Source organism: Pseudochaenichthys georgianus, chromosome 5 (genome assembly GCF_902827115.2).
Source record: "Pseudochaenichthys georgianus chromosome 5, fPseGeo1.2, whole genome shotgun sequence".
Classification (NCBI taxonomy): Eukaryota; Metazoa; Chordata; class Actinopteri; order Perciformes; family Channichthyidae; genus Pseudochaenichthys; species Pseudochaenichthys georgianus.
The window spans coordinates 9,425,363-9,452,754 of record NC_047507.1 but is presented as its reverse complement, the minus strand read 5'-3'; the positions used below and the strand labels follow the sequence as shown (position 1 = coordinate 9,452,754).

At 41.5% G+C, this 27,392-nt stretch overlaps 2 long non-coding RNA genes across 14 annotated transcripts; both read right to left on the bottom strand.

The window, feature by feature from the left end:
* Window positions 1-17,177: 17,177 nt before the first annotated feature.
* Window positions 17,178-22,415, bottom strand: LOC117446075 (uncharacterized). Of its 11 annotated transcripts, none has more exons than XR_011643211.1 (6): window positions 21,516-22,415; window positions 20,819-20,989; window positions 18,847-20,294; window positions 18,150-18,615; window positions 17,748-17,918; window positions 17,178-17,570 (listed from the first exon to the last, which is right to left on the bottom strand). It is a non-coding gene; the product is annotated as an uncharacterized lncRNA (long non-coding RNA). The 11 variants fall into 11 exon arrangements; XR_011643214.1 differs by having other exon boundaries at window positions 18,445-18,615; XR_011643216.1 differs by having other exon boundaries at window positions 18,483-18,615.
* A 976-nt stretch (window positions 22,416-23,391) lies between these two features.
* Window positions 23,392-26,350, bottom strand: LOC117446073 (uncharacterized). 3 transcript variants are annotated; one of them, XR_011643249.1, is made up of 4 exons: window positions 26,082-26,350; window positions 25,385-25,555; window positions 24,108-24,571; window positions 23,392-23,876 (listed from the first exon to the last, which is right to left on the bottom strand). It is a non-coding gene; the product is annotated as an uncharacterized lncRNA (long non-coding RNA). The 3 variants fall into 3 exon arrangements; XR_011643251.1 differs by having other exon boundaries at window positions 23,393-23,876; window positions 25,423-25,555; XR_011643250.1 differs by having other exon boundaries at window positions 23,393-23,876; window positions 26,120-26,350.
* Between the last annotated feature and the right edge of the window lie 1,042 nt (window positions 26,351-27,392).

Genomic DNA, 27,392 nt, shown 5'->3' with positions numbered 1-27,392 from the left:
TCAGAATCAACGAATGAAGAAAAAACATTTTATTTTGTATTTATGCACGCCTGGAAGACCTTTTTTGTGTTTGCAACATTTAGCATTTTTGGCAAACTATTTGGCAAACTATTACAGTCTAATTCTGTATTTGTACATTGTTGATTATTGTTGTGATTAGTAACTCTCTCTTTGTGTTTCTCTTTCTTCTTTATGTTTACGATGTCATGTTGCTTTATACAGCACTTTGTTCAGCTCAAGCTTTTTTAAAGTGCTCCAGAAATACTCACTTTGCTTTCACAAAGGGAAGTGTTTACATTGGAACAGAATGGCACGTGCCCCCTCTGCTGGTTAACGTAGGTATTGCAACATAGACCTTGAAAATAATGGAAAAAAACGTCCTTTTTGTCAATTATAAAAACAAAAACAAATGGCACATCCATAATGTGTATTGTTGTTATTATTACCAAGCATAATTACACTGCCACCAACATTTTTTTACAAAACCCATTGTGTTGATTACTCCTATCTAACCGCAGAGTGCCTCTCATATTTATTATTTAGTAATCATTGAACTCATCACCAGTCATTTCCAGGAGGCATCTGGGAACATTACCACTGGGAGAATTAGGTGGTTTCCTAGGATGAGGAGACCAATTAGGAGGAAAAGACATGTCCCTCAGTGGAAAAAAAGATTACACTGAAAGAACTGTACTGGTGGAGTGTAATTAGCCATGTTTACCAGCCAAGCTATTAACGCTAATTTGTAATGGTGGAAAAACAAGGCGGAAATAAGTTCCTTGTTCAGTTGAGTTAATAATACAACTGTCATTTAATTATTGAAATATAGTAGAACAGAAAACAAGAAGAAAGTTTAAAATAACATTAAATGAAAAAACTCAATTAGGTTTACAATAAGTACCCCTTAATTTAATGTAATGTAAGTGACCTTCAACCAATGGCAGGGTGACCCATATAAATGATATAAGCTGGTTCTGATCCTTATATTAATGGCTGGCTTTTAAGGAAGGAGTTGATTATTAATAATCAAATGTTTTACGTGTTTGAGGCTTCATCGTTTACATTACATTACATTACATTGCATTTAGCTGACACTTTTATCCAAAGCGACTTACAATAAGTGCATTCGACCAGGAAGACACAACCTTGAAGAAAACAGAATCATAAAGTACATCAGGTTTCATAGAGCCAAGTATTTCAAGTGCTACTCAACTGGCTGTAGATAAGCCAGTCCTTTATTAGTATATAAGTGCTCTGTTAGCAGTTCTTCGTTAGTAATTCTATTGCTCGAAGTGGAGTCGAAAGAGATGAGTTTTCAGTCTGCGCCGGAAGGTGTGTAAGCTTTCTGCCGTCCTGATGTCAATGGGGAGCTCATTCCACCATTTAGGAGCCAGGATAGCAAACCCACGTGTTTTTGCTGATGGGAACTTGGGTCCCCCTCGCAGCGAGGGTGCAGCGAGTCGTTTGGCTGATGCAGAGCGAAGTGCACGCGCTGGGGTGTACAGTTTAACCATGTCCTGGATGTAGGAAGGGCCAGATCCATTCGCATTTTTTACATTATATTCACTGAATTTGAGTAGCACACGCACGTACTTACTCAATTACTCACTGTAATACGAAAGTAATAATTGGTTTACCAAAAAGAAAAGTAATTCCAGATAATTAGTGTAAATAATTTGCACAAAAAACTATTATTCTCATTTGAAGAGCACAGTGTTGTCTCATATTAATTATGCCTAAAAAGCTGATTTTTTAATTATTGCAATGAGTTAGAGTTAGAGGAAGAAAAAAAGGGTTGAATCTTACTCAATGGCTTTCTATCATATTGTGAGTCAGCGTGAATAAATTAAATAACTCAGTCGAAAAGTCAAATCTGGTGACAAAATTAAGTTGTCTTTTACTAATGTGATTATGTATGCTTCTTTTTGGGATCTAAAAAAATAAAGTGTACTCAATTTATTTACGTAGTTAATACTAAAATTATGATTTTATATTACATTTTAAGTATAATTTTCTCCCTTACAGTTCTATGTAATCAGAGTCAATGATGTTGAGGAGTTTTTTCGAGTTATTTTGAGGGTGTTATCTCATAAAACAAACACAGGATCAGCTCCTTGCTCGAGCCAATAGTTTTTAAGTAGCCTAGATTTCCATGAATTTGTGATAGAGACTTTACTCCATTCATCCATTATTTTTTTTGTTATAGCAATTCACCTTATGTCTTTAAACCCAACAGGAAGAACAATCAAACAAACAAAAAATCAAGTGAAGCTCAGCCAGGATTGCATCATAACAGGAGAAGTTGCAACATTTGGATCAGTCGTTTGAGATTACGTTTCATCCCAATAGCCGTTTGCTTTGACTTCTGACTAACTTGACCAGGAGAGGGCAAGCTGAATTACAGAAGGTTAGCATGAATGTTGATGGAGCAATTTATGGGAAGTGATGTATAGAAGCTCACTTTGTGATCAGGAGGGCAAAGATGATAGGAAGCCTTCATGATCGCTGACTTCCCCTGGAGGCGGAGGTCAGGTAAACAGGAAAAGAGTCCCAGTGGGTTTCCAGTTGAGCTCCAGGATGAGTCAAGGAAGGTGGGTTAACGTCACTTGCTATAAGTAAAAGGCCTGGTCATATGAAAACGAAAATCTTGCATGTTTAGCCACATTAACCATGTTTACATCCACAGGTTACAAGGAAACCAGAACGACATGAGTTTGATAAAGATAGAGGTCCCCTGAGACATGAATGCTTACCTATCGTTTAACCAAAAAACGACATTCAGCGCGTTCACACCGCAGTACTTTTCCCACTTTAGTTCCGATATAGTTCCGAAATGTTGCGTTCACATCAAAAAGAGCCGGAATTAGAACTTAGTTCATGAGAACCTTTTCACCCCGTTTTCCGTCCCTGCTAGAGATCAGGTACTTTCGTGGGAGAAAAAGGTTCCTATTTCTGATTGGCTGGGCGGATTGCAAACCACGCCCCGTAAAACTCCCAAAAAGTTTTGTGAAGCCGCCATTTTATTATCCTCGCATTAGCATTATTAGCATTAGCATTAGCCCAGCGCAGAAACGCAGAGAGACTAACTTATGGCAACACAAAATAAAACATGGGAGCGGTGGAGATGAGGAGGTGTCGGCGTTCTGGCGATATACTCGGAAGTCTTCAGTAGAAGATTCTTCTACTGAAGCCAGTCCCCAACTCCGGGGACTTCCGGCTGGGGACTTTGGGCGGCAGTATACGCCCTGAAGTGGTTTGCGGCCTGCCAGTAAACCCAAAGCAGAAGAAGAAGAAGTGACGTCAGTGGCTTCATTTGCCTAATCCACCCAAGCCCCCAGGAAGTGCGTCGGACTCAGATGAAAATATTCGTGCTGGCCAAACGGCGGTACTACACTTCCGTTTGGTTGCCAGGCCCGGAAACACTTTTTCCCATTGACTTACATGGGGAAAGAATGGTCTGTAAATCGTTGGATAATTTTTTTTAACTAAATAAACTATCCAGTATGAACACTTGTATAGCCCTTATTAAAAACATTCGTTCCTCAAGTTGTAATAATGTGCTAATAACGTTATTCTGAGAGTTATTTCCCTCTGCATTATGAACGGGCATCTATCCCACGGGACCGCGCTGCCCGGCACGTTCATGTTACGTGTCCCGACCAATCAGAGCACACTGTGCTCACAGGGAGGGTGGGGGCTGGAGCTATTGGAGCTACAACGAGCCGTTAATTATATAATAATCTCGCACATGCGCACTGCAGATCGGACAGAGCTGCAGATCGGTTAGTGACTGTCACTACCCGATCCGTCACCCTGCCCGATCGGTACTGCGCATGTGCGAGATGGTCCGCCATATTGGACAAGTCCGGACGGCAACCCAAGATGGACACTTGACACAGTGGCTTTTAGCAAAGCTCAAAAAGAAAAACCGAGAGAGATGAGTTATTGTTATTACAACGTGACTTCACTATTATTTAACAACTCTTTTTATTGGGTTCTTTTATTTGGGGTTAAGTACATTGTCAGAATAAGTGAGAAATGGATTTAACTTCTGTTATCATACTGAATACATATTTACTGTGAATGTATGCAAAAATGTATGACATATGGCTGTCCAACACAAGTTAAATTCTTTTCTCACTTATTCTGACAATGGACTTAACCCCAAATAAAAGAACCCAATAAAAAGAGTTGTTAAATAATAGTGAAGTCACGTTGTAATAACAATAACTCATCTCTCTCTCGTTTTCTTTTTGAGCTTTGCTAAAAGCCACTGTGTCAAGTGTCCATCTTCGGTTGCCGTCCGGAGTTGTCCAATATGGCGGACCATCTCGCACATGCGCAGTACCGATCGGGCAGGGGGACGGATCGGGTAGTGACAGTGACAACCGTGCTGTCATGAACATGCGGTGCTGTTACGTGTACGCAAATTGACGTGCTTGATGTGAACGAGCATTTTGGTTAAAGTTGCGCATGCGCTATGAGCGCACATACGGGTACTTCTCAGGCATGCCGGGTAATCTGTGACGTTTCGCTCTCTCAAAAGTTGGGCCATTTTATCATCATGCGCTAATGAGCAACTCTCATAGGAATGAATGAGGCCCCGCCTCCCACGCAGACTTATTCCGGTGTGAACGCGATCTGTACTTAGTTCATGAGAACTAAAGAGTTCTCATGAACTAAGTTCTCATGAACCTTTGTGGGAAAAGTACTGCGGTGTGAACGCGCCTATTGTGCTATATTGCTTGAAGAGTGCAATAATAATAGAAAATACTTTATTGTCTAGTTGTTGGTGCTAAAGGCAGAAATGTGTTTTTGGCTTGTGAAAACTATGAAATATCTGCTATTAAACACGGTATATATTAAAACACATTTTCCAGAGAAACACATCCACAGTAGAAGTTAGTATATCAATAGAAGCACCAGGTTATTCATAGTAAGGAGGTATAATAGCTTAAACAAGTTGCTTTTCTTACAGATTAAGATGTGTTACAACACGTTCTCTATAAATGTTCCTCTTTGTACGGGGGACTACCTTTTGGCTGAGGTCCGTAGATGAAAGTATTGATAAAGGACCTTTTCCACACAAGCAGCGGTGATGGGACATAGAGGTTTGTTTTGCAGTGTCTAATTGTGTAGCCAATTCAAGAGACTCTTTTTGCCTTACTTTTGACACATAGCTTGAACCATCACACAATATTCAAAGTGAGTATACTTCAACGTTTGTATAATCTGTTAAGACTACATTGGCTGAATGACCTGGTTCACAAAGAGTCTCTGCCCTCTCACTTTACAAACTAAGGGATTTTGAGGTGAGCCAATTCACTTCAAACGGAGTATACCAGTCCCTGATAGAAATTACCTCTATCCAGCCATTATAAATCACAATACTGCAGCCATTTAAAAAGCCCCAAACGATGTCCTACAAATGAAGGCTGCTCCGTCTCAGTTATATTGATGGAGGCAATTATGGCAAAGACAAATTGCGAAAATTAGCATGTTAATTGGTTATTATCACACAATCAAGTACATTGGTCCCAAAAGACCTTCTTCGAACACTGGTAGCTTGATGGAAGTGTTCCCATGTGTTGAAGATGGAAAGGAACAATATGTAGTGTTTGACAACTGACAAATTGGAAGAATATGAATTATGAATGCAGGGTTAATGAAACCACATGAGGGTGGTTCAATCACAATAGAACAATTTACTGTAATATGTGAATTTCTTGGTATGTAATTTTTATTTTTGCACTTTTTATTTTTCCATGAACAGAGAACTCGTGAGGCAAAGACAATCAGAGGTTCAGATAATAACAAAAAACTAACAATTGTCCTGATGATTACAACAATGCAATTTTTCCTAGCAATTTCCCTTTCCTCATTTGAAGTCAAGGAACAAAAGTAATTTCCTCCTAATTTGGATTTCTAGTTTGGGATAATTAAGAATCTGGGCTTATTTTTTGAGCAGAAATCCTCCAAAACAAGGATTTATGGGAAGTTGACTGGGTCTCCTATACATGAAGCCCATTTCCTCTAATATTAGAACATTAGATTATGTTCCAACACTGCCTTATGTAATTGATTATCAATTTTAAGACAATAAGGTGAAACTCCTTACAGTACCTATGAAGAACCATTATGTCTCTTTTGTTGCACTATTTTAACTTTATTTCTTTTATGTCTCAGGGAATAGTAGTTGCATACAAGACTTAAGGTTATCATTGCCATAACTATGATGTAGCTATTGTACATACTTCCCAATATGTAAGAAGCAAAGTGTAAAAGTAATGCTATATGACAAACAAACCTTGTCCCTATGAAATGCACAGCACATTCTCAGTGTACCATAAAACCACTGGGTGGCACTCTGACACCGCAGCAAAGCATCCCTCCCTGTACAGATGTTATTCAAATCTAAAGGTTAGCTTGTTCCTCTGTGCCGACTCTTTGCTGTTCGAAAGGTCATAATTTGCAAGCAGAGGACAATCTGATGTAACATTTATGTTGCTGAATCACAATCATGGTCTGAGAAAAGGGTGTGGAGTTGATCACTATCACAGTCGGATGACATTTGCAGACCCTCACAACGTTCTCGATGTAACCTCAAGGTGCATGTGGCGAAAAGAGGGCCATATTAATGTGTACAGCGTCATCCCTCCTACTCAGATAACAGGTCTCCTCTATGAGTTTTCCAGCGGCGTGAAATTATTTCCCCACATGCACAGTTACAGTTTGTTCAGAGTTCTCCTGTGACTAAAAGTGTGAGCGTGTCACACTGATGCCAGATTGGGGCCAGTGTATCGGCTCATGGAGGGATGAATCAAATGCCAGTGTGACAGGGAGCGCACGAGAGCAGATCCATATTTATATTAGGCTGCACAGATGGACCTGAAAGAATGCATGTTTGTGCATATGTTACTGTAATGCAGCTCCTCCATCTTCATTGACCTACAGAGGAGGTGATAGAGATGCCCCCGCGGAGTTAACACATATGGACAGGGATACACACTGTCCTCTTGTCCCGCTTTTATGTCCCGAATCGATCTGTACAAACCGAGATCTGTACATGCTACTGCCACAAGAGCCACTTTTCATTCTGGCTGAGGTGGGTGGGGGGAACTGGTGATATTGATCCATCTGCATGCAGCTGCCTAAAGGGAACGACTGTCTGATGAAATGTACTTGTTCACATCTGGTCCCTGTGCTGCAGAGGCCTTTAGCACAGTGTGGGCCACATTGGCAGGCCTCACATCAACTGTGAGCTCTCAGACCCTCATGACACCGGCGGATATTGACTGAGCGGAGAACTCTGAGGTGTGGTAGTAGGAATTACACTTGGGTGCACCAGGGGAGAAGTTTCAGCACAGCAAGAGGATTTATAGAAGGATCATCAAGGCTATAGTTGTGATACAAGTTGTCCAAGCTGTTTTTAATTGCCTCAACTAACTTCCTCTTTATATTGTATACCTTTATTTTGTGTGCATTATATTTCCAAGATATGTTTTATTTGAAATCACCTCTAATATGTGCATCTTATTTGTTGATATATGGCTAATTCCTTAATTAAAGCTTGGGTAGGTAACATTACAGACACCAGTTCGATTTTAAATAATATCCATTTCAAAAGCCAAACATTTTTACTGAAAAAAGCTAGCAACAATTTCTCCAAAAGTTGTGATGTGTTCTGCCCTTTTTGGCCACAGGGTGCAGTAGTAGTCCATTACAGTTTGATGCAATTGTATTGTAAGAAAAATAATACTTCTGAGGGTGATGAGATAATGGGTTGTTTGGCTAATGCACATCTTGTTAAATTCTTAAAAAGAGCATGAACATGACAGCTCTACTGAACTTTAAAAAGTCTGCATTGTATGTCTTCAGTGTTTATTTCTGTACAAGCAATCATCACAAATTGCTTTAGTCCACCGAACATGGATCACGGTGTCATATTAATAATAATGCATTTTATTTATATAGCGCTTTTCACAACTCAAAGACGCTTTACAGTATGAGGGAGGGTAGACAAACAAGGACAGGCAAACAAGTAAGTATAGTAAAATAAAAAAATAAAAAGGCAATCAAGAGGAAATTGATTGAGAGGGGGGGGGCTTATGGGTAGACAGAGTTGAAAAGATGTGTTTTGAGGCGGGACTGAAAGACTGTGAGGGACTCAGAGTCACGGAGATCTTGGGGGAGGGAATTCCAGAGCCTAGGAGCTGCCACTGAGAAGGCTCTGTCCCCAAAGCTGCAGAGTGTGGATGTGGGAATGAATAGGAGTCCGGCTGCGGTGGATCTGAGGGACCGTGGGGGTTGATAAGGAGTGAGAAGGTTTGTGAGATAAGGGGGGACCAGATGGTGGAGTGCTGTGTAGGTGAGGACCATCATTTTGTAGTTGATGCGATGGGAGACAGGAAGCCAGTGGAGGTCTTTGAGGACTGGGGTGATGTGATGCCATGATTTGGTATGCGTGAGGACACGTGCAGCTGCATTTTGAACCCGTTGGATTCTGTTGAGGGATGTAGTGCTGATGCCGTAAAGAAGTGAGTTGCAGTAGTCAAGGCGGGAGGAAATGAAGGCATGGATTAGCCGTTCGGCTGCGGGGCAGGTGAGAGAGGGGAGGATTTTTGCAATATTGCGGAGGTGGAAAAATGAGGTTTTGACTGTTTGGCGGATGTGAGGTTCGAGGGAGAGGGTGGGGTCAAAGATTACGCCAAGGTTGCGTGCCTAATTGGAGGGGGAAACAATGGTCCCATCGATGGTGAGTGTTATGTTAGTGACCTTGCTGAGGGTGGATTTGGAGCCGATTAGGAGGAGTTCTGTTTTTTTGCTGTTCAGTTTGAGGAGGTTATGTTGCATCCAAGTTTTAATAGCTGTCAGACAGGAATCGATGTGGGTAAGGGGTGGGTTATGGAGGGATTTGGTGCTGAGGTAGATCTGAGTGTCATCAGAATAGCAGTGGAAGTCCAGGTTGAAGTGGCGGAGTATCTGACCGAGGGGGAGGATGTAAATGATGAAGAGGAGGGGGCCAAGTACTGACCCTTGAGGAACGTCTTGAGTGACTGAAGCTGTGGCAGAGGAGTGGTTGGGGAGGGAGATGAAGTGGGATCATTCAGTGAGGTAGGACTGGAGCCATCTGAGTGCAATACCTTCAATACCAATGTCCCTGAGTCGGGTGAGCAGGATGTTGTGGCTCACGGTATCAAAGGCTACACTCAGGTCGAGGAGGATGAGAATATTGAGGGAACCAGTGTCAGCAGAGGTGAGGAGGTCATTGAGGACTTTGACGAGTGCAGTTTCTGTACTGTGGTGAGGACGAAATCCAGACTGAAGTGGTTCATAAAGCTGGTTGGTTTGGAGATAGCAGTGAATTTGTTTGGCTACAATGCGTTCAAGAGTTTTTGAGAGGTAGGTTGGAGATGAGGCGGTTGGAGATGAGGCGGTAATTAGTGAGGGAGGAGGGATCAAGACCAGGTGTTTTGAGGATTCGAGTAACGGCAGCAGTTTTGAAGGCAGAGGGGACGGTTCCATGGGACAGCGAGGAGTTGAAAAGGTTAGCAAGATAGGGGCAGAGGACGGGGAGGCAGGACTTCAGGAGAGGAGTGGGTAGAGGGTCAAGGGAACAGGTTGTGGGATTTGAGGAACCGATCAGATGGAGTATTTCAAGTGGGGTAACCAGGTTGAACTGGGAGAGGCGGCGCTGGGGAGAAGGAGTCAGGAGGTCAAGGGAGATGGGGGGAGAAATGGTAGCGGTGGAGGTTGGGGGAGATGCTTGTATATCAGATGGAGCTGAGAAGGAGTGGTTAATGGCGTTCATTTTGTCTGCGAAAAACTGGAGGAATGAGCTGCAAGTAGCGGAAGTAGAAGTAGGGAGGTTATCAGCACAGGGTTTGAAGAGCTTGTTAACTGTGGAGAAGAGGGTCCTGGGGTAACGGGAGGGGTCAGTGAAGATGTTGGAGAGGTAGGCAGATTTAGCGGCAATAAGAGCATCTTTGTATGCATTGAGATGGAGTTTGAAAAATCCTGGAGTGTACATTACGGAAGGTGATCTGGTGGGCAGGGGTTTCGGGTGGGGGGGGCAATGGTGAATTGTATGAGTTTGTGGTCGGAGAGGGGAAATGGGCAAGGGTGGAGGTCAATCACTGGGAGGTTGGTAGAGCAGACGAGATCAAGAATGTGTCCTTTGTCATGGGTGGGGAAGGTGACATGTTGGGTGATAGAGAAATTGTCCAGTAGGGTTGTGAATTCGGATGCCAGCTTGCAGGTGGGTGAGTCAAGGTGAATGTTGAGGTCACCAAGTAGTAACAGACGTTGAGAGAGGGATGATGCAAGTGTGAGGAATTCAGTGAAATCGGAGAGGAAGGAGGGATGAGGTTTAGGAGGCCGGTAGATGAGGATGACTGTCAGTGAGGGAGGGGCTTTGAAGGCAATGAATTCAAAGGATGATACTGAGGGGAGGGTTAGTTCTGTGATCTGGATGTTCTGATTGTGGATTACAGCAAGGCCGCCACCACGGCGGGAGGGGCGGGGTTTAGTGATGTATTTAAAGCCAGGGGGGGGGTGTTTGGTTGAGGGAGAAGAAGTCATCGGGCCGTTGCCAGGTTTCGGTGATATTAGGCAAAAACAGGAAAGATAATGTGAGCAAATCTCACTTTCAAGTATGTGTGTGTGTGAGAAAGTCTTGCAAGAGGCTAAATAAAGCATGAGAAATCGGTACAGTGTTGCACAAGGCTCTGTGGAGCGTCAAAGCAGCGCCACTAGACAGCAATCAGGCTTGGCAGGGATATCCGTCACTGCAGACACAAAGACAGAACGGCTTTAGCGGAACCAACGAGGTGTGTGTGACTCACATCACCCAAAACATGCCTCTAATTGGAAATGAGCATATTAGTCTACACAAAGTAATGGAACTTTAGATTTTAGTGCACAGGCTTTATTGTCCTTTAAATGAAGTTGTTTCGCCAGTCATGCATGAGAAACATCCCCCATTCTTCTCCATCAGACCATTAGCCTACGTCTCGAATGTGTGTTATCCATGGGGTAGAAAAGTGTCTTCTCAGTAGAAAATGCAAAAACCTGCTGGTGAATTATAAAGAAGTGAGACTTGGTGAAGTGATTTATCAAAGGGTACAGCATGCTGCAAACAAAGCTCCCCTGATTCATTTTGCAGCTTTTGTGTCTTTGTTGTTTGGGTGCTCTCACCTTCCTCCTCCTCAGCACTTAGGCCATGACAAATGCAAGTGTCATCTGTGACTAGGAACCAAAGCAGGGAAAGGCCAGTCAGTTAATACCAGCGGAGGGAGAAAGTCAGCCACACTAGTTGTGATGAATAGATACCGTATCTCCTTTGAGATAATTTTGTGTAAGTTGCTTTCTGTGAGGAGACTGGCTCTTCATTTTCTCCTGCTTTTACAATAGCGCATTTCTTCACAGAGGATTCAACATTTAGGCTTGATTTTGTCCACAATTACACTCTTTCAGAAACATTTTTAAATAAACATGAGGATTTTTCAAACTAAATATTGACCCAAATTGGATTTCTTAGTTTATCTCAAAATATAACATAGATAGTGTATAGGCCTAATAGCTGTGCTTTTACTAATGCTAACATTAGCATGATACATGCTCACAATTACAATCCTTCATGTTGAGGTTCAGCAGGTCACTGGTGAAATGTTTACCATTTTAGTTTAGTGTGTTTTTTCACGGCCAAAAAGCTTAACTCATTTGTGACACCTCACGAAGAAGGTAACGTCTGTCAATCTGACAACCAAAGCCAAACATTCACTTTTTCTGTTTACATGTTAACACTGAAGGAGTTAATAAAAATGTTGATGATTTTTTGTGATCTATAACAGAGTTTGCATGTAGAAGAAAGGCTAAGATGCATAGAAAAAGCTAAAAAAATAAATAAATAAATCACTTGTATAGCTGCGTCGACTAGGCCTAATATTCTACATGCTAGCAGCTGTGAAGCTTTGTGCTAAATGCTAACATCAGCTTGCTAACATACTCACAATTATCACCCAAACATGTTGATGTTCAACAGGTGTAATGTTTAACATGTTCGCCATTTTAGTTTTGAGGGTTAGTTAGCCAGAGAATCGTACAATAGAAAATATAAAGATCAATATCCAAGGAACACACAATGGAATGGGGGATGGACGTCACATCCTCTCGGGGGGTCCGGGGGTATGCCCCCCGGTAAGATTTTTTTTGAACATTTTAAAGTAAAATGCTTCAATCTGGTGCGCTTTGAGCAGAATTACTACTAGATCTAGGGGGTACAACTCTAAACACCCATATGAAAAAGATCGGTTTACATTTTATTAATCAAATAAGTATGTGAACATAACCAATAACAAATAAATGTAACTTATTTTATCTTTGTTGTTCTTTCATATCTTATTTGACCTATTAACATTTATTTATTTGTGTATATTTTTTTATCTCTCCAGTTTAAAACGATATTTTTGGTTTACTGTCCTACATTGGAATGATTTCAAACCTGTTTATCCCAATAATTATAAAGGAGTGCCTTGGAAATATTTGTTTACATAAATTGTGATCAAAACATTTGAGACCCACTGAGATAACAGACTAAAGTGAACTATCTAAACACTGAGAGTCCTTTACCTCACTGAGCTGTAGTCATCAGCCTCTCAGTCTGACAGGAGAGGACTCTCCCTCCACATTATTGTAGAAACATCTACTTCTTATATCCATTAGAGCAGCTAGCACCAGATTCTAATAACGACAGCGCCGGTACCGGTGCGCCCTTCCTTTCTCCCACGCTCACTCGCACTTTGGCTGTGAGCTGCGGGCGCCTGATAAGCCAACATCCCCCATTTTCATCACATACTGCGCCCATCGTACAGGGCAAATGAAAAGTGTAACCGGGGTGAAAAGGGTGTTACATTTACTTAATTATGAATATTGCTACATCAAGGCCGAAAATGCCGAGTGCCAACGGTCAAAAATGTTTTTCTACCAGCGCAGCGCCTCCACAGATCTGGCGCCCTAGGCGAACATACGCCAGTGCGTACAGAGTACAGTTGAATATAGGGACTGTCATTAATTGAAGTCTTAACAGTTCAATTATTGGACCCATTTTTTGAAATTTGACCTGATGGTTTAGGTCAATATTTGAAGGCTTAAAGTATATTTTATCTGCAACTAATATGAGAAAAAACTCAGGCATGTGACCATGGCCTTTACACTTATCTGTAATGCAAGCAAAAATAAATATTAGAATATAACTAAATTGTATCGAATCCAAATGTCACCAAAAATATTCCAAGCTTTATTGTCAGAGGGTGAAAGATGTCTTGACAACTGATGCCTCTATTGTGGCCCCTGCCAGTGGACAGCTATATTACAGGAGGGATTATACCCGTCTTGACAAATCAAAGCCATCACAGATCAATTTATGTGACAGCCCTTCGCTCAGCTCACCTACTCTTAGCGAAACGACGACAACCGAGCGCACAGTGTGCAATGTGGTGAAATGGTTCACTGTAATCAATACGAACCAGTGAAGCCATTGGCACCGCTGCAGCAAGAGGAGGCGGCATCAGGAGTGCTTTGCCTTGTCTGTGATCTATCTATCTTTAGGCGGGAGTTAGGCATGGGATCAATATGCTACAGGCAGCTCATATTTCACCGGTTCCCCAGCAGGGATGAGAGGGCATAGGACGGAGAGTTAGAAGGGAAGGGGAAGACGGGATGATGACAAGGCTTTGCAAGGCTCTCGGGGTCAATCCAGAGAGCAAAGGGCATGAAGCAGAAACAGGTGATATGAATGCAGGCAAAGGTGAGAAAAGAAGGGAGAAGTTTTGGGTGTGACGTAGGAGTCAATAGTGCAACAGAGGCTTATACGCTACATGGACGGCAGCGCAGCCTGACAGCTTGTCGATTCAGTGAATTTATAATGAATGTTCTTTTATTTATTCTCCTCTTTCCCTCTAACCTTTCTCTTCTCCTTTATCTCACCTCCCTCCTTCCTCTCCTCCTGTCACCTCCCTCCTCCCTCTCTCCCTCCCTGTCACCGACTCATATAGCCTATCATCCTGTGAGTAAAAACAAAGACTTATATGAAAGGCGCTTAGTCGCATTTCCCAGTACCCCTGCTGTTGCGGTGTCCTAATGATGCAAATGTTAGGCCGGCTAATGAGCAGGAGTTATGTTTCGGTTGAAGTTTGCAGCGCTGCTCGACCACCCTGTCTCATGAATAACATCACCGTGTCAGACTCAAGGTGTGTGTTCCTCTCATCTCACAAATAATGACCATTGCAGATGGTGCCTTCTTCAAATTACACATGAGAGGGAAAAAAGGAACATTGTTGGTGCACAGCGGTGTCTAAAATGAGCAACTCAGCCTTTAAAATTAAGGTAATAAAAATTAATTTAAAGAAATGTAAGCAATCTGCCCTTTCTGAAATAACACTCATACACACACAGGCATACAAGGTGTTTTAAAACTTCAGGTGGAAACATCTCTCCTGTGCAAGAAGCAACCTTTTGCCTCCGAGTTCATTCTGGCTGTCATCACACACACATGCCTCTAAAGGAGTGAAGCCAATAGATGTTGGCTCTCTGTTATTACAATAACCCTTATGGCTGCTTACATTTCTCTCCCTCCCCAAATCGTTGCTTAATCCTCCGCGCTTTTGCCCTTCAGATTTTCAAAGACAGCCTGCAGGCTAGAATTGCCCTTTGCCGACTTGTGGCTGACAGTGAATAAGTTCCCCTCTCGTCTCCTTCCTTTTATCTCTGAGATCATACTCAGAGTGGGTCAAGATCAATGGTGCTCCCTGCAAATCTGCCCAAGCTCTGGGTGCTTCTCATTGACCTTACACAGGAGTACCTGAACACTCTGACTCTCATCCAGCCACTTTTTACATTAACTTCCCTCGATATAATCACCCAATGCTGTGGGGATTTTATCCGAAAAGTCACAGAGCAGTTTCTGCTCCATTAAAGTTCAAACTGTAAGCTTTCAGCTGACATGTAACTGTGAAGTCACTCAGGATTAGATAAGGTAAAGCTAACAGCTTAATCATCACATGGAAATAAACACATATTTTAGAAGCAAAGGTTAGCAAACCACTTTCTTATTGACTCCACAAATCTTCAAGAAGTAAACACACTTATTGTGTCCAGCCTTGTTAAGAAACTTCTATGATTTGTACATTTTGAATGCCACCTAAGTCCATTGGGACTTACAGGTAGTATTTGGAGCACACATGACATAAGTCCCAATAAGCAAGGACGTACTGTGACGGGGTGATAAATGGCTTAACATGATGGAGCAGACAGGACTCGAGACACTGCAAACTTCTCAACAACAACCGAAGAAAAATCAATTTCAGGTATGGAGTAGAATTAATGCGATGTATTGACTAAACTGAGGGACAAAGTCTTCCTCTGGGATGGGCTGTAATGTAATCAGCGGCAAACTGACAGTGTCACAATAAATAACAGTTGCATTTACTTAGGGGAGTAAAACATGAATAAATAATGTTAAAGCCTGATACACCAAAGCAACAAAAACCGTTTTCTTTACAAGCAGTGTCATATTCTCTGAAGTCTATCTTATGAAGTGCTGCATCAAGATAATAAAAGCATGAAAGAAAGTGATGCTACTGCTGTCCTCGGGCCTAACACATATCAAGACAGCAGCCCAGTCCAGATCCAGCTGCGGCTCACATCCAATGGGATCCCTGCGAGACCCGCTTCAACAAGATGGATGAGGGGCACCGAGCCTCAAACTGGGCGCACTCAGCCCAGACATCATCAGGTCCGGGCTGAATAAAGAGGTGGCGGCCCCTCGCCTGCTCTTCTCTAATAGGAGGCGCTGCCTGGCTGACAGCAGCCCATAAATAACCCAGTCGGCGTGTCACTGGAAAAGAACACACTCACCTGAGCACACTCACTCAACAGGATCACGGGGGAAAGGGGCGCGAAAATATAAGTGCTCGCAGTAATGGGATAGCTACACCAGAGTGTGTGAAGGTGGGCACAGAAGCAGAGTAAAAATTGAAACAAAAATCTTAGTTTGTTGCAGACTTCTATATCGATTTGGCTGTTAAATAATACAGTATTAATTTAACAAGCACTTGTTTTTTCCCTATCTTTGTCAGAAGTGGAAACCCTCCATTCAAACAACAAAACGGTTATCTCGATTGGGACAGTCAGGCTACTTCATCATTTCTGAACAACACCTTATGAATCGCCTGTGGCTGAGAGGAAGAGCTGTTGTCTTTGAGTCAGAAGGTGGTGGGTTCAATCCCAGCCATGCAGTTTTCATGTTGATTTATCCTAGTGTGTAGTTTGCTGCTTGTTAAATGTGTGTGTTGTCTCACTGCTATAGTGGAGAAGAGCTTCAAAATCTAAAATCTCAAACCTGTTAAAAATCCCATCCCTTACACCTCTGTTACTGAGTTTCAGGTAGTAGCAACACCTTTAATAGCAACATATTTGATGCTAACAAACATTTATATCTGGCTCTTGAGGGCTCTGAAGTGAAGTGTACTTCTTGCACCAAATAGATCAAAGTAAATCAGAGTTTATTTATAAAAAAAATGTAGAAATACATTAAAGATACGAGTGTTCTATTTTATTCTTAACTATTTTTTTATTTATACATTTATTTATTTTTTCTAGTGTTTATTTATTCCTGTATTTACTTCCACATCTATTTATTTATTTCCTAATTCATTTATTATTTTATTTATTTATTCCTGTATTTATTCATACATACATACATTTATTTATTTATATACACTTATGTCAGGTTCCGTCTTCTATACACTTAATTCCCCTCTGAATATTGTTTGTTTGTATCACTTGCTGATGTTTGTACTGTTTAGGGCTGTGGGTGTGTAACGGAGCTGGGTCGAAGCGCAGCGGAATACATAGACACATCACTTAGTTTGGTTTCATAACCTGCTTATTTTTCCTGGTTTTAAATAAAGGTGTAGCACCAAATTACAAATAATATAATAATAATACACTTTATTTGTATACAAATATGAAGCGCTACATCTGTAGCACCTTTCATGCACAAAGCAGCCCAAAGTGCTTTACAGAAAACATATAAAAGCAAGACAGAAAGAAAATGCAGTAAAACATGGACAATGATACGAGTGACAATGGAAAGTTAACCCAAATTAAAAGCCATATTAAAAGATAGGTTTTTAATTTAAACATTTCAAGGGAGTTTGCTGTTCTAAGATCCACATGATCCGGGCCAAACACCTTTGGCTCAGGTAAAGCACCGGCTCCGGCATTGGTCGATGACAGCCACGGAAGAGTGGCAGCAGAGTCCGAGTCCTGTGACAGCCGAGAGGAGGGTGAGAGGGATGTCTGCATTTGACCCTGAATATACAGTATGTCTTAAAGTCACAATCACTATATGACAACAAACATATATTGCAAATTGTGTGAGTGTATTTGTATTCTTCTTAGTAATTTCTTTGTATATTACTTTTCTATGGAATTTTAAAACACAACCCCTACATACCTGCATGTTGATGACGAAGTCTTGGTGTCAACTGAAACTAACCTTCCTTTTTCTGCAACAAAAAAAGTCTGTTGTTCCTCCAGTTTGGAACATATTACATTACAAACACTTCAATACCGTAGACATGCCTACGGGAGCGATTTGTGCTAAAGTGTCTTGCTCAAGGACACATCGGCGTGTGACCCAGAGTCACATCCGCATAGGACTTTCTGTTTTCTTAATGACTTACCTGGTAGAGAATAGGTAAAGAAACAGAAGAAAACAAACCCTATTCTCCAACTCCTACTTTGTGTAAACGTCGGCACATGACACATTCCCTGTATCACATTTTACGAGTAGAGATGGTCACGTCTCAAGAATGCAACATCCGCCAATAATTTCCGTTTTCTTAATGACCTACCTGGTAAAGAATAGGAAAAGAGAGGGTCATTTGTGAGTCTGCCGCGTGTTCATCCACATTACATTACATGTAATTTAACTGACGCTTTCATCCAAAGCAACTTACAAATACTTCAATACCGTAGACATGCCTACGGGAGCGATTTGTGCTAAAGTGTCTTGCTCAAGGACACATCGGCATGCGACCCAGAGTCACATCCGCATAGGACTTTCTGTTTTCTTAATGACTTACCTGGTAGAGAATAGGTAAAGAAACAGAAGAAAACAAACCCTATTCTCCAGCTCCCTCAATATGCTAACAGCGGTACACTTGAGTTGTCTACTGAAACTAACCTTCCTTTTTCCGCAATAAAAAAAGTCTGTTGTTCCTCCAGTTGAACGTTTGGAACATATTACATTACAAACACTTCAATACCGTAGACATGCCTACGGGAGCGATTTGTGCTAAAGTGTCTTGCTCAAGGACACATCGGCATGTGACCCAGAGTCACATCCGCATAGGACTTTCTGTTTTCTTAATGACTTACCTGGTAGAGAATAGGTAAAGAAACAGAAGAAAACAAACCCTATTCTCCAACTCCTACTTTGTGTAAACGTCGGCACATGACACATTCCCTGTATCACATTTTACGAGTAGAGATGGTCACGTCTCAAGAATGCAACATCCGCCAATAATTTCCGTTTTCTTAATGACCTACCTGGTAAAGAATAGGAAAAGAGAGGGTCATTCGTGAGTCTTCTGTGTCTTCTTACACATTACATTACATGTAATTTAACTGACGCTTTCATCCAAAGCAACTTACAAACACTTCAATACCGTAGACATGCCTACGGGAGCGATTTGTGCTAAAGTGTCTTGCTCAAGGACACATCGGCATGCGACCCAAAGTCACATCCGCATAGGACTTTCTGTTTTCTTAATGACTTACCTGGTAGAGAATAGGTAAAGAAACAGAAGAAAACAAACCCTATTCTCCAACTCCCTCAATATGCAAACAGCGGTTCTTGAGTTGTCTACTGAAACTAACCTTCCTTTTTCCGCAATAAAAAAAGTCTGTTGTTCCTCCAGTTGAACATTTGGAACATATTACATTACAAACACTTCAATACCGTAGACATGCCTACGGGAGCGATGTGTGCTAAAGTGTCTTGCTCAAGGACACATCGGCATGCGACCCAGAGTCACATCCGCATAGGACTTTCTGTTTTCTTAATGACTTACCTGGTAGAGAATAGGTAAAGAAACAGAAGAAAACAAACCCTATTCTCCAACTCCTACTTTGTGTAAACGTCGGCACATGACACATTCCCTGTATCACATTTTACGAGTAGAGATGGTCACGTCTCAAGAATGCAACATCCGCCAATAATTTCCGTTTTCTTAATGACCTACCTGGTAAAGAATAGGAAAAGAGAGGGTCATTTGTGAGTCTGCCGCGTGTTCATCCACATTACATTACATGTAATTTAACTGACGCTTTCATCCAAAGCAACTTACAAACACTTCAATACCGTAGACATGCCTACGGGAGCGATTTGTGCTAAAGTGTCTTGCTCAAGGACACATCGGCATGCGACCCAGAGTCACATCCGCATAGGACTTTCTGTTTTCTTAATGACTTACCTGGTAGAGAATAGGTAAAGAAACAGAAGAAAACAAACCCTATTCTCCAGCTCCCTCAATATGCTAACAGCGGTACACTTGAGTTGTCTACTGAAACTAACCTTCCTTTTTCCGCAATAAAAAAAGTCTGTTGTTCCTCCAGTTGAACGTTTGGAACATATTACATTACAAACACTTCAATACCGTAGACATGCCTACGGGAGCGATTTGTGCTAAAGTGTCTTGCTCAAGGACACATCGGCATGTGACCCAGAGTCACATCCGCATAGGACTTTCTGTTTTCTTAATGACTTACCTGGTAGAGAATAGGTAAAGAAACAGAAGAAAACAAACCCTATTCTCCAATACTTATCATACTGTGTGAACGTCCGTGGGAGAAGAGATGGTCATTTGTGAGTCTTCTGTGTCTTCTCACACATTACATTACATATACAGATATTATCCAGAGCGACTTACAAACACTTCAATACCGTAGACATGCCTACGGGAGCAATTTGTGCTAAAGTGTCTTGCTCAAGGACACATCGGCATGTGACCCAGAGTCACATCCGCATAGGACTTTCTGTTTTCTTAATGACTTACCTGGTCGAGAATAGGTAAAGAAACAGAAGAAAACAAACCCTATTCTCCAACTCCTACTTTGTGTAAATGTCGGCACATGACACATTCCCTGTATCACATTTTACGAGTAGAGATGGTCACGTCTCAAGAATGCAACATCCGCCAATAATTTCCGTTTTCTTAATGACCTACCTGGTAAAGAATAGGAAAAGAGAGGGTCATTTGTGAGTCTGCCGCGTGTTCATCCACATTACATTACATGTAATTTAACTGACGCTTTCATCCAAAGCAACTTACAAACACTTCAATACCGTAGACATGCCTACGGGAGCGATTTGTGCTAAAGTGTCTTGCTCAAGGACACATCGGCATGCGACCCAAAGTCACATCCGCATAGGACTTTCTGTTTTCTTAATGACTTACCTGGTAGAGAATAGGTAAAGAAACAGAAGAAAACAAACCCTATTCTCCAACTCCCTCAATATGCAAACAGCGGTTCTTGAGTTGTCTACTGAAACTAACCTTCCTTTTTCCGCAATAAAAAAAGTCTGTTGTTCCTCCAGTTGAACATTTGGAACATATTACATTACAAACACTTCAATACCGTAGACATGCCTACGGGAGCGATGTGTGCTAAAGTGTCTTGCTCAAGGACACATCGGCATGTGACCCAGAGTCACATCCGCATAGGACTTTCTGTTTTCTTAATGACTTACCTGGTAGAGAATAGGTAAAGAAACAGAAGAAAACAAACCCTATTCTCCAACTCCTACTTTGTGTAAACGTCGGCACATGACACATTCCCTGTATCACATTTTACGAGTAGAGATGGTCACGTCTCAAGAATGCAACATCCGCCAATAATTTCCGTTTTCTTAATGACCTACCTGGTAAAGAATAGGAAAAGAGAGGGTCATTTGTGAGTCTGCCGCGTGTTCATCCACATTACATTACATGTAATTTAACTGACGCTTTCATCCAAAGCAACTTACAAACACTTCAATACCGTAGACATGCCTACGGGAGCGATTTGTGCTAAAGTGTCTTGCTCAAGGACACATCGGCATGCGACCCAGAGTCACATCCGCATAGGACTTTCTGTTTTCTTAATGACTTACCTGGTAGAGAATAGGTAAAGAAACAGAAGAAAACAAACCCTATTCTCCAGCTCCCTCAATATGCTAACAGCGGTTACCTTGAGTTGTCTACTGAAACTAACCTTCCTTTTTCCGCAATAAAAAAAGTCTGTTGTTCCTCCAGTTGAACGTTTGGAACATATTACATTACAAACACTTCAATACCGTAGACATGCCTACGGGAGCGATGTGTGCTAAAGTGTCTTGCTCAAGGACACATCGGCATGTGACCCAGAGTCACATCCGCATAGGACTTTCTGTTTTCTTAATGACTTACCTGGTAGAGAATAGGTAAAGAAACAGAAGAAAACAAACCCTATTCTCCAACTCCTACTTTGTGTAAACGTCGGCACATGACACATTCCCTGTATCACATTTTACGAGTAGAGATGGTCACGTCTCAAGAATGCAACATCCGCCAATAATTTCCGTTTTCTTAATGACCTACCTGGTAAAGAATAGGAAAAGAGAGGGTCATTTGTGAGTCTGCCGCGTGTTCATCCACATTACATTACATGTAATTTAACTGACGCTTTCATCCAAAGCAACTTACAAATACTTCAATACCGTAGACATGCCTACGGGAGCGATTTGTGCTAAAGTGTCTTGCTCAAGGACACATCGGCATGCGACCCAGAGTCACATCCGCATAGGACTTTCTGTTTTCTTAATGACTTACCTGGTAGAGAATAGGTAAAGAAACAGAAGAAAACAAACCCTATTCTCCAGCTCCCTCAATATGCTAACAGCGGTACACTTGAGTTGTCTACTGAAACTAACCTTCCTTTTTCCGCAATAAAAAAAGTCTGTTGTTCCTCCAGTTGAACGTTTGGAACATATTACATTACAAACACTTCAATACCGTAGACATGCCTACGGGAGCGATTTGTGCTAAAGTGTCTTGCTCAAGGACACATCGGCATGTGACCCAGAGTCACATCCGCATAGGACTTTCTGTTTTCTTAATGACTTACCTGGTAGAGAATAGGTAAAGAAACAGAAGAAAACAAACCCTATTCTCCAACTCCTACTTTGTGTAAACGTCGGCACATGACACATTCCCTGTATCACATTTTACGAGTAGAGATGGTCACGTCTCAAGAATGCAACATCCGCCAATAATTTCCGTTTTCTTAATGACCTACCTGGTAAAGAATAGGAAAAGAGAGGGTCATTCGTGAGTCTTCCTGTGTCTTCTTACACATTACATTACATGTAATTTAACTGACGCTTTCATCCAAAGCAACTTACAAACACTTCAATACCGTAGACATGCCTACGGGAGCGATTTGTGCTAAAGTGTCTTGCTCAAGGACACATCGGCATGCGACCCAAAGTCACATCCGCATAGGACTTTCTGTTTTCTTAATGACTTACCTGACGGAGAATAGGTAAAGAACAAATGAAAACAAACCCTATTCTCCAGACTCCCTCCCCCCAAATATGCAAACAGCAGGTACACTTGAGTTGTCTACTGAAACTTAACCGTCCTTTTCCTCCGCATAAAAAAAGGTTTTGTTCTTCCATTGAACACTTTGGAACATATTACAATACAAACACTTCAATACCGTAGACATGCCTACGGGAGCGATTTGTGCTAAGTGTCTTGCTCAAGGACCATCGGCATGGTGACCAAAGGCAAACATCCGCATAGGAACATGCTGTTTTCTATAATGGCCATTAGCCTGGTAGAGAATAGGGTTAGAAGAAACAGAAGAAAACGAAATCCCTGTATTCTCCAATACGTACTGTTGTGGGAAAACGTCGGGCACATGGACAAAGTCCCGTGTCTCACATTTATGTGAGAAAGAGATGGTGCACGGCAAATCAAGAAGCAACATCCGCAATGATTTCTGTTTTTCCGTAATTGAACTACCTGCCAGAGAATAGGTAAAGAAACAGAAGAAAACTAAACACTATTATCCATACCCCGCCTCAATTTGCAAACAGCAATAAACTTGAGGGTCTCTACTGTAAACTTAAAGTCCTTTTTCCCAAATAAAAAAGAAAATGGTTGTTCTTCCAGTTTGAACATTCAGACATAGTAACATTACAAACATTCAAATACCGTAGACATGCCTACGGGAGCGATGTGTGCTAAAGTGTCTTGCTCAAGGACACATCGGCATGCGACCCAGAGTCACATCCGCATAGGACTTTCTGTTTTCTTAATGACTTACCTGGTAGAGAATAGGTAAAGAAACAGAAGAAAACAAACCCTATTCTCCAATACTTATCATACTGTGTGAACGTCCGTGGGAGAAGAGATGGTCATTTGTGAGTCTTCTGTGTCTTCTCACACATTACATTACATATACAGATATTATCCAGAGCGACTTACAAACACTTCAATACCGTAGACATGCCTACGGGAGCAATTTGTGCTAAAGTGTCTTGCTCAAGGACACATCGGCATGTGACCCAGAGTCACATCCGCATAGGACTTTCTGTTTTCTTAATGACTTACCTGGTAGAGAATAGGTAAAGAAACAGAAGAAAACAAACCCTATTCTCCAACTCCTACTTTGTGTAAACGTCGGCACATGACACATTCCCTGTATCACATTTTACGAGTAGAGATGGTCACGTCTCAAGAATGCAACATCCGCCAATAATTTCCGTTTTCTTAATGACCTACCTGGTAAAGAATAGGAAAAGAGAGGGTCATTTGTGAGTCTGCCGCGTGTTCATCCACATTACATTACATGTAATTTAACTGACGCTTTCATCCAAAGCAACTTACAAACACTTCAATACCGTAGACATGCCTACGGGAGCGATTTGTGCTAAAGTGTCTTGCTCAAGGACACATCGGCATGCGACCCAAAGTCACATCCGCATAGGACTTTCTGTTTTCTTAATGACTTACCTGGTAGAGAATAGGTAAAGAAACAGAAGAAAACAAACCCTATTCTCCAACTCCCTCAATATGCAAACAGCGGTTCTTGAGTTGTCTACTGAAACTAACCTTCCTTTTTCCGCAATAAAAAAAGTCTGTTGTTCCTCCAGTTGAACATTTGGAACATATTACATTACAAACACTTCAATACCGTAGACATGCCTACGGGAGCGATGTGTGCTAAAGTGTCTTGCTCAAGGACACATCGGCATGTGACCCAGAGTCACATCCGCATAGGACTTTCTGTTTTCTTAATGACTTACCTGGTAGAGAATAGGTAAAGAAACAGAAGAAAACAAACCCTATTCTCCAACTCCTACTTTGTGTAAACGTCGGCACATGACACATTCCCTGTATCACATTTTACGAGTAGAGATGGTCACGTCTCAAGAATGCAACATCCGCCAATAATTTCCGTTTTCTTAATGACCTACCTGGTAAAGAATAGGAAAAGAGAGGGTCATTTGTGAGTCTGCCGCGTGTTCATCCACATTACATTACATGTAATTTAACTGACGCTTTCATCCAAAGCAACTTACAAACACTTCAATACCGTAGACATGCCTACGGGAGCGATTTGTGCTAAAGTGTCTTGCTCAAGGACACATCGGCATGCGACCCAGAGTCACATCCGCATAGGACTTTCTGTTTTCTTAATGACTTACCTGGTAGAGAATAGGTAAAGAAACAGAAGAAAACAAACCCTATTCTCCAGCTCCCTCAATATGCTAACAGCGGTACACTTGAGTTGTCTACTGAAACTAACCTTCCTTTTTCCGCAATAAAAAAAGTCTGTTGTTCCTCCAGTTGAACGTTTGGAACATATTACATTACAAACACTTCAATACCGTAGACATGCCTACGGGAGCGATTTGTGCTAAAGTGTCTTGCTCAAGGACACATCGGCATGTGACACAGAGTCACATCCGCATAGGACTTTCTGTTTTCTTAATGACTTACCTGGTAGAGAATAGGTAAAGAAACAGAAGAAAACAAACCCTATTCTCCAATACTTATCATACTGTGTGAACGTCCGTGGGAGAAGAGATGGTCATTTGTGAGTCTTCTGTGTCTTCTCACACATTACATTACATATACAGATATTATCCAGAGCGACTTACAAACACTTCAATACCGTAGACATGCCTACGGGAGCAATTTGTGCTAAAGTGTCTTGCTCAAGGACACATCGGCATGTGACCCAGAGTCACATCCGCATAGGACTTTCTGTTTTCTTAATGACTTACCTGGTAGAGAATAGGTAAAGAAACAGAAGAAAACAAACCCTATTCTCCAACTCCTACTTTGTGTAAACGTCGGCACATGACACATTCCCTGTATCACATTTTACGAGTAGAGATGGTCACGTCTCAAGAATGCAACATCCGCCAATAATTTCCGTTTTCTTAATGACCTACCTGGTAAAGAATAGGAAAAGAGAGGGTCATTTGTGAGTCTGCCGCGTGTTCATCCACATTACATTACATGTAATTTAACTGACGCTTTCATCCAAAGCAACTTACAAACACTTCAATACCGTAGACATGCCTACGGGAGCGATTTGTGCTAAAGTGTCTTGCTCAAGGACACATCGGCATGTGACCCAGAGTCACATCCGCATAGGACTTTCTGTTTTCTTAATGACTTACCTGGTAGAGAATAGGTAAAGAAACAGAAGAAAACAAACCCTATTCTCCAGCTCCCTCAATATGCTAACAGCGGTACACTTGAGTTGTCTACTGAAACTAACCTTCCGTTTTCCGCAATAAAAAAAGTCTGTTGTTCCTCCAGTTGAACGTTTGGAACATATTACATTACAAACACTTCAATACCGTAGACATGCCTACGGGAGCGATTTGTGCTAAAGTGTCTTGCTCAAGGACACATCGGCATGTGACCCAGAGTCACATCCGCATAGGACTTTCTGTTTTCTTAATGACTTACCTGGTAGAGAATAGGTAAAGAAACAGAAGAAAACAAACCCTATTCTCCAACTCCTACTTTGTGTAAACGTCGGCACATGACACATTCCCTGTATCACATTTTACGAGTAGAGATGGTCACGTCTCAAGAATGCAACATCCGCCAATAATTTCCGTTTTCTTAATGACCTACCTGGTAAAGAATAGGAAAAGAGAGGGTCATTTGTGAGTCTGCCGCGTGTTCATCCACATTACATTACATGTAATTTAACTGACGCTTTCATCCAAAGCAACTTACAAACACTTCAATACCGTAGACATGCCTACGGGAGCGATTTGTGCTAAAGTGTCTTGCTCAAGGACACATCGACATGTGACCCAGAGTCACATCCGCATAGGACTTTCTGTTTTCTTAATGACTTACCTAGTAGAGAATAGGTAAAGAAACAGAAGAAAACAAACCCTATTCTCCAACTCCTACTTTGTGTAAACGTCGGCACATGACACATTCCCTGTATCACATTTTACGAGTAGAGATGGTCCGCCAATAATTTCCGTTTTCTTATTGACCTACCTGGTAGAGAATAGGAAAATAAACAGTAGAAAACCAACACTATTCTCCCACCCCCTCAATGTGCAAAGAAAAAGAAAAAATACCTCCCATTTCCAATTTGCCTAACAGCTGTTGTGAATGAATACAGTATAGAAAGAAAAAACAAGAATAAAACAAACCTTGTTTTCTACCTAGAAAATTAAATGGAATTCTTCCTTGACTTATGCTACAATCTTTCACCAAGTTACATACAAAACCTGATATATGCAAGAGTAGTACAAACAACGAAATCTAAGGCTTTGCTCCAGACTCAAAAGTTGTCTTTCGTAATCCTGCGTAAACAACAAAACAACCTACAGAGCCAAACACATAACCTCTTTGGCAGAGGGAATAAAGCGCACACTTTCAAAAGGTAGTTCTCTAATATAGGCTTAGAAAATTAAATGTAGGTAGACACCTCAAGTATTTCAGCTTCAAAACACTCACACTTAAGGTGTATATGCACATTTGCAGGCACAATCTATCGTCTTCTAATAACTGAAGATGCCTATTTCACAGTGTTAACAAAAGGAAGAAAATCATCAACCTCCCCATTTAATTTAAATATCCCTCCCAAATGTAGCACTATTTTGCAAATAGTCCACTGCGGTGTCGTACCAAACCTGTTAGCTTTCCTTCATAATTAAAAATCCCCATCTTACTTAAAAAAACTCTCAAAATGATCACACACCTTCGTTCCTTGGCCTCCGCTGTCCAAATGAAGGAAGGACTGATCAGCCT